Here is a 6048-nt window from a genome sequence, read left to right on the forward strand (position 1 = left end):
AGCACACGCAAGCACACGGGCGTTTTTGCATTTCGCCTCCATCGAAATGCGGCCGCCGCAGCCGGGATTCGATCCCGCGATCTCGTGCTCAGCAGCGCAACGCCTTAGCTGACTGAGCCACCGTGGCGGGTGCCCCGAAATCATTTTCAAGCTTGATGACGCTCGCTTGCTGATTCGTAGCCACCTACTCAAGCAGCATCCAGAGCAGCGCCTCAATGGAATTTCTTCTATTTTAAGATTCTCTAGTAGCGTGACCTGCAGTGACTTGCCATATTGCGCGTGACCTGTACTGTGTGTCTGGATGTGTGTACGTGAGTGTGTCTGCGTATGCGTGCGTGTTCCTGCGCATGTGCGTGTGTGTGTGCGTGTGTTCAACTCGAATAATACAACTTTTTTTCTGGAGGCCTTGAATTGTTCTAGAGAAAGTTTACCGAAACAGCCTTTAACGAGAAGCATATAAAGCTCACCCTACGCACATGCAACAATCTAAGGAAACGGAAAATGAATGCAAAAAATGTCCCTCCCACACCGACAGATAGACAAAGAAACAAGACGAAAGATTGCTGCTAAGCATATAGAAAGAGAAAGTAGTAGTAACACTACTTAAGCATTCGTGCCAGAAATGAAATGAAAGCTGTTGCTAGCAGCCGGACCCTCAAACAAAGCGACAGAACACCTAACGGCGAGGTCACAGTTCCCCTTCCTCTACAATATTGGAGCGGCAACCATTAAAAATAACGAAAATGTCGATCGCAATGTTTTTACGCAATATATGCTTAATGCGCCATCAATATGTGCAGGCGAGGCAAGCAATGAACAAAAACTTCTAAATTGACATGACAGAAAGGTTTGCGCCAAGCAATTCGGTGACGCCAACCTCATTTCTCATCATGTAGCCAACAATTTTGGGAATGTTTTGTCAGATATATCTGGCAAAACATACTATTGCTCTATCAGATCCTTCATAATCACCCGACCTATCAGCGACGAGATTATTTTAGTTTCCCTCTGTAATGTTGCCGCTAAATGGAAAGCGTCATGAAAGTATTGCTGCAATCTAAACTGACGTGACTAATTTGCTGAGGAGCATCCGGTATTAGGCTTTCTATGCTTGCTTCCACGACCTGCAGAAATGGTGGCAGGTGTGCGTACACAGTCGAGTGAACTACTTTACAAAAACTATAGTCCTTAGTCTGTAAATTGAATAAGTAATTTTTACGTGCTCACTCCAGAAACATTTCTGTCAAAGTTTATGAAATTGCACCGTGAGGTCTTCCCATCAAAACTCTCTCCAGGTAGACTGAAACAGCAAAAAAAAAAAAAGATATATCTACAACATTACCGAACTTAATTTTGATTTTATATCTTTTCAATATATTCTGCTTCACAGTGTTTGGTCTCCTGGGGCGCCTTCGTAATCCATTTTACATTTTCCAGGTGTATTATATCACGTTGAAGGAGTTTAAAAACGATCACAGAGATAGTTCCGCATTTATGTGGCAATCTCGCTTGAGAGTGCACTTAAAAAAGTGTTAAATCTACGAATCATGTAGAGGCCGAGTGTAGGAACTCCTGGGGTAGCTTATCTAGTGCTTTAATTTTATTTAATTAATGGGGCTGGTATACGTATTAGCGAGGTCGTTTAGTTGTATAAATGCTGCTAAATATAAAAGAAAGACGCAGCTGTATTTCGATTTTTGGGACTTCCTTTAATACCATAATTTCTTTCTTTTGAGCCTTTCTTATTCAACTAAAATGAAAGAAAAGCAAATGAAGAAAAAAAACTTGCTCTTGGCTTCATGCCATCAACGACGTTTGTAGTTGCTCTGCTCTGAGGGGCCCTCGTTTACCAATTCTAAGAGAGTTCTTTATTAAAGCCGGCGTCATTATTAAAGGTGTTCATTAATAGACCTTGACCAGGTTTTGTAGGACAGAAATGAACATCTAAAATCAATCCAGCGTTCTAAGCATTGCCCGCTCCCTTTCCCTCTCTATAAAAGGTGCACACACACATAGAGAGACGCGCGCACACAAGAATAAGCGTCAACAAGCAAATGCGGAAACACCAGATTAAAAATATAATACCAACTCTCAATATTGAAGGTTTAATAAAAATAATTTTTGCTCTACAGAAAAAAAAATATTTTTTTAAGTTGAGCTTTATTATTGCAATGTTTTCGGTGGCACTTCAACTTCACCTCACAACTTCTTTTAAATGCTGGAGCTGGATCCACTGCACAAAAGCAAAACAGACACTTCTGAAAATAATAGCGTACCGTCCTTTTCTAAGCGGAATTGTCTGCATAATATTGATAAATGCGATAGCAGATGCAGTTTCGACGTCTCATTGAAGATGTTAAGTGAGGCACCAACATTTTCATTATTATCACGTTCATAAATAATATAGAAAAAGTTCAGTTGGCAACAAGAACTCTAAAAAATGTCTAGCGCAGTTTCCTGTTCTAGCACTGCACAGCAAGTCGAGCTCCCGCGTTTTAACCCCATGTGCGCCAGCATGGCTTGCATTACCGGTTAGGATGCTATGAGGGGAAATCGAAGTATTACCCAAATGTTGCTCTGCTGGAGCTCAATTCCAAGATTTGGTTTCTTCGTCAAAACAAATATCAAATTTCTGCATATAGAATTATTTAACTTCACTGTGGAACCAGCTAGGTTTTCAGTGCAATCCTTCAAGGATCATTTGAGAGTGTTACTAACATCTAAAAGTATGACTAAATATAATTTGTTTGTTCCGAACTATGAACTTTTGAGAGCAGATGGGCAATATTCAGGTGCAAACAGAATTTTACCAGTTAGGTACAATTCGAATCTATATAAATGCAGCTTCAGGTGTAACTAAGTGATCGCTGTTTTTGAATAAATTATTTATAATGTTATTGTTCGTACATATTTAACTTATTCTTATAGGAAGTGAACCAATGAAGTATTGTCTATTGTATTTTTAATTAAAGAAAAATATCCAACAATAACGAAAATTCAAGCTTGGCGAAAATGCGTCAAGCATTGAATTATTGGCCTCGTTTCTCCTTCATAGCTAGTTTCACGCGATTCTGTAAAATTTAAATGGCAATCACGTGTATGCATTTTTTTCTCAAAATAATTCGAGAAAGTAAAACAGCCTACTTTTTCTTAAGAAATTCGAAGATGGTAGAGCGCCCTGGTTCGTACTATTCGATGTGGAACAACCCCTTTCCCAGTCGGATGAGGAGAATATACCAGCTACCGCAGTAAGGAAAGCGTGTTTACTGGTCTGCTAGCACAACTGGAAACGCCTGTCATGGGGAACTGAACTTGCTGCAGCATAATTTTACTGGCCAAGTGTTGGGACGCATGAGTTGTTTGCTGCTTTGATTATATACGCATCGACATTTGGAAGCACAAAGCACGACACATTCGTAGTAAACACTGAAATATACTTCGGTTAATAATTGGGCAACCTATAAGTATTGGAGAACAATCAAACACTTCTTTGTATTTCGAACTGCAGACATGTGCGAGATAAGCTTGTCGTCAAGTTTGTGGAGTTTCGAGCGGTCGCAATAGTTGGGCGACGCCATTCCTTCGCGTTGCGTTTCCGAGAGCTCCCTGTCCTCCCGATCATGCCCCTCGTCTGTTCCGTTTCTTGCTGTGTCCGTTTTCTCTGCTGTGTGGTGCTCGATGGCAGGCGCTGGCCGAAGGACGGACGGCGTCTCCAGATTTGATTGTTTGTTCTTAGTTTCCTCTGTCGCCGTGAGCCGTTACCGGGCCCCGGTGACCATATTGTCATGTTGTATAGCAATTGGATTCAGATTTGGTCGCGTTGTTAAGCTTGCGTTTTATCGAACCCCAGATTAATAAATGTCACGTTATCATTTCCGGAGAGCGTCGCCTAGGGCTCTCCCTTGCTGCGTACGCGGTCTCGCCTTCCTCTAGCGGGGACCGGCTGGCCTCGCGCGCGCTAGCGGCGCGTCGGCAGGCGGAGCAAGCCGGAGCAAGCGCGGACGCTGCGCCCTGTTCGCAAGGCAGCTCGTGGCTCTCGAACCCACGCTGGTCGTTGGGCGCCCGCGATCGGAGCGTGCGCGCTGTGAGCGTAGTGGGAGACAACAAGCTTACACGAAAAGAAAACCTGTAGTACCGAAGAATTGGTTTGCGGTTCAGCCCGTCTAACCAGAAATTGCCGGCAGCCCTTGATCTCCATGCCCAAAGAACGTCTCGCATGAAGTTATGGTCATCTGTGCATGACGAAATGTATCATTATCTCCTATATGAGCTACCTGGCGCCGAGGAAAGCTACAGCACACGACATTCCGGTGTATTTAAGGAAGGCGCGCAGATTTCTGACCGAGCTGGAAGGCTCACTTAATCGTAAGGGCTTCTCACGTGAAACGTTGGCTGTGTTCCACGTGCCACCAGACACGGCCGCTTAAGTGCGTCTGCATTTTCCTTCGTGCACGCTTGTGAGGAGCGCTAGGCTCAAATATTGGAACCAGGAAGTATATAGCGAGGAAAAAACACACCCTTGAAAACGGAGGGAAAACACGCTACGAAGACGAAGAAGTACAAGAAAAGAAAGAAAGAAGAAAGAAAGAAAGAAAGAAAGAAAGAAAGAACGAAGCAGAAAATGTATTGAAAAGATTCTGCTTACTATTGAAAACGCAAGATTGAAAAAATGGAAAACGCAAGACTTTAAAGGTATTTTTTATAGACACGTTGATGCATGATGCGTTTGTCTAGGACAGAGTTTTTGTGGACAAGTATTTTGTGGAAGCTCGAAGTTACTAAATATAACCCAGAACATCACAGATCTCGAACAATACACTTTACTGCACTTTGGTCTTAGACCAGAAGGCCGAAGCAACCAAAAAAGAAAACTTCATTGATAAATATGATAAAAGCAGATATATGTATTGCTATGGTTTATTGAAATAAAAATAAAAACAGAGAATAAGTCACCTTATAATGATGGCGGCTACTCCCTTTGCTATTTTAGTAGCAGTAATAATAAAAATGTTGAGAGATAAGAAGCAACGCCCTCTTGCATCTACGTACTAACAGCCATTGACAATGGCCGCTCAGCTTCGCGAAAGCGGGAAAGACGGTGCCTATTTAACCGGCCAGTGACTCACCGATGTTATAAATAAAACGTGGGCCCGTGTGCAGAAAGCAATTCGTAGGTTAGAGTGCTTCCTGAGAAGAGACAACGGCCACGCGTGACCGAGAACTTCGCAGCCGCGAAGAAAGCCGGTCAATGACAAGCAGTTCTCACGAAAGAAAATCTTTGTGAATTGGGTTCTGAAAATGTATCTCAAATGTCCAAGGTATATCCATTATTAGGCGACGCACTCGGCATTATAACGTAAAAAAATAAATGGGTAGAAAATGAATGATCACGTGGACTTCACAGAAAGACTCAGCATATGAGGCTTAATGTATATGTGTTTTCTTCGTCGTATATTCAGAGGGACATTGGGGGAGTGCCTGCCTTCCAAGCAAGGCACGTGAGGCCCGATTATATGTCACCGAGTATAGCGTGTAAAAAAAAAAAAAAGCTTTGGTGTCAAATCAACAATTGATTTAGTGAGCTACGTTACTGCAAGACGGTGCCCCACGCACTTCCATGCATAAGTGAATGTCTGCTCTTGGTAGCGGAGAAACCGAAAGTGTGGAATGCGTATTCGGCAGCAACAATGGCAAAGCAATGCGCATTGCACAAGGAATCAGAAAACAATCATAGTTCTTATGACTGTTACGACTGGTAATGGCCAGGGGGACGCTGTCGTGAATTTCTTCATAATGTTGTACAAATGGGGCCTAGGCATACTGGGATATCCAGGAAGTGTGCAAGAGCAGAGTCTGCCAAATAAGCATTGTGCAACTTGCGACAGACGTCGTAAATGATGTTGTGACGTCCGGAAGACTTAGAGGCAGAAGTACATACAAGGAAAGGGCACCAGTATTCACCCTCTCGAAACTGGCTCCAAGGTTTGATTCAATTATTCCACGCAAGTACGGGCTATCTGTGGCGCCTAGCTTGGCGCAAGAAAAGAG

At 43.0% G+C, this 6048-nt stretch overlaps 1 protein-coding gene across 1 annotated transcript in view; it reads right to left on the reverse strand.

The window, feature by feature from the left end:
• The window catches only part of LOC119456382 (acetylcholinesterase-like), a 228478-nt gene that overhangs the window by 162020 nt on the left and 60410 nt on the right, over positions 1-6048 (reverse strand). The gene's annotated exons all lie outside the window — the stretch shown is intronic.

The sequence above is a fragment of the Dermacentor silvarum genome, chromosome 6 (assembly GCF_013339745.2).
Source record: "Dermacentor silvarum isolate Dsil-2018 chromosome 6, BIME_Dsil_1.4, whole genome shotgun sequence".
NCBI classification, from domain to species: Eukaryota; Metazoa; Arthropoda; class Arachnida; order Ixodida; family Ixodidae; genus Dermacentor; species Dermacentor silvarum.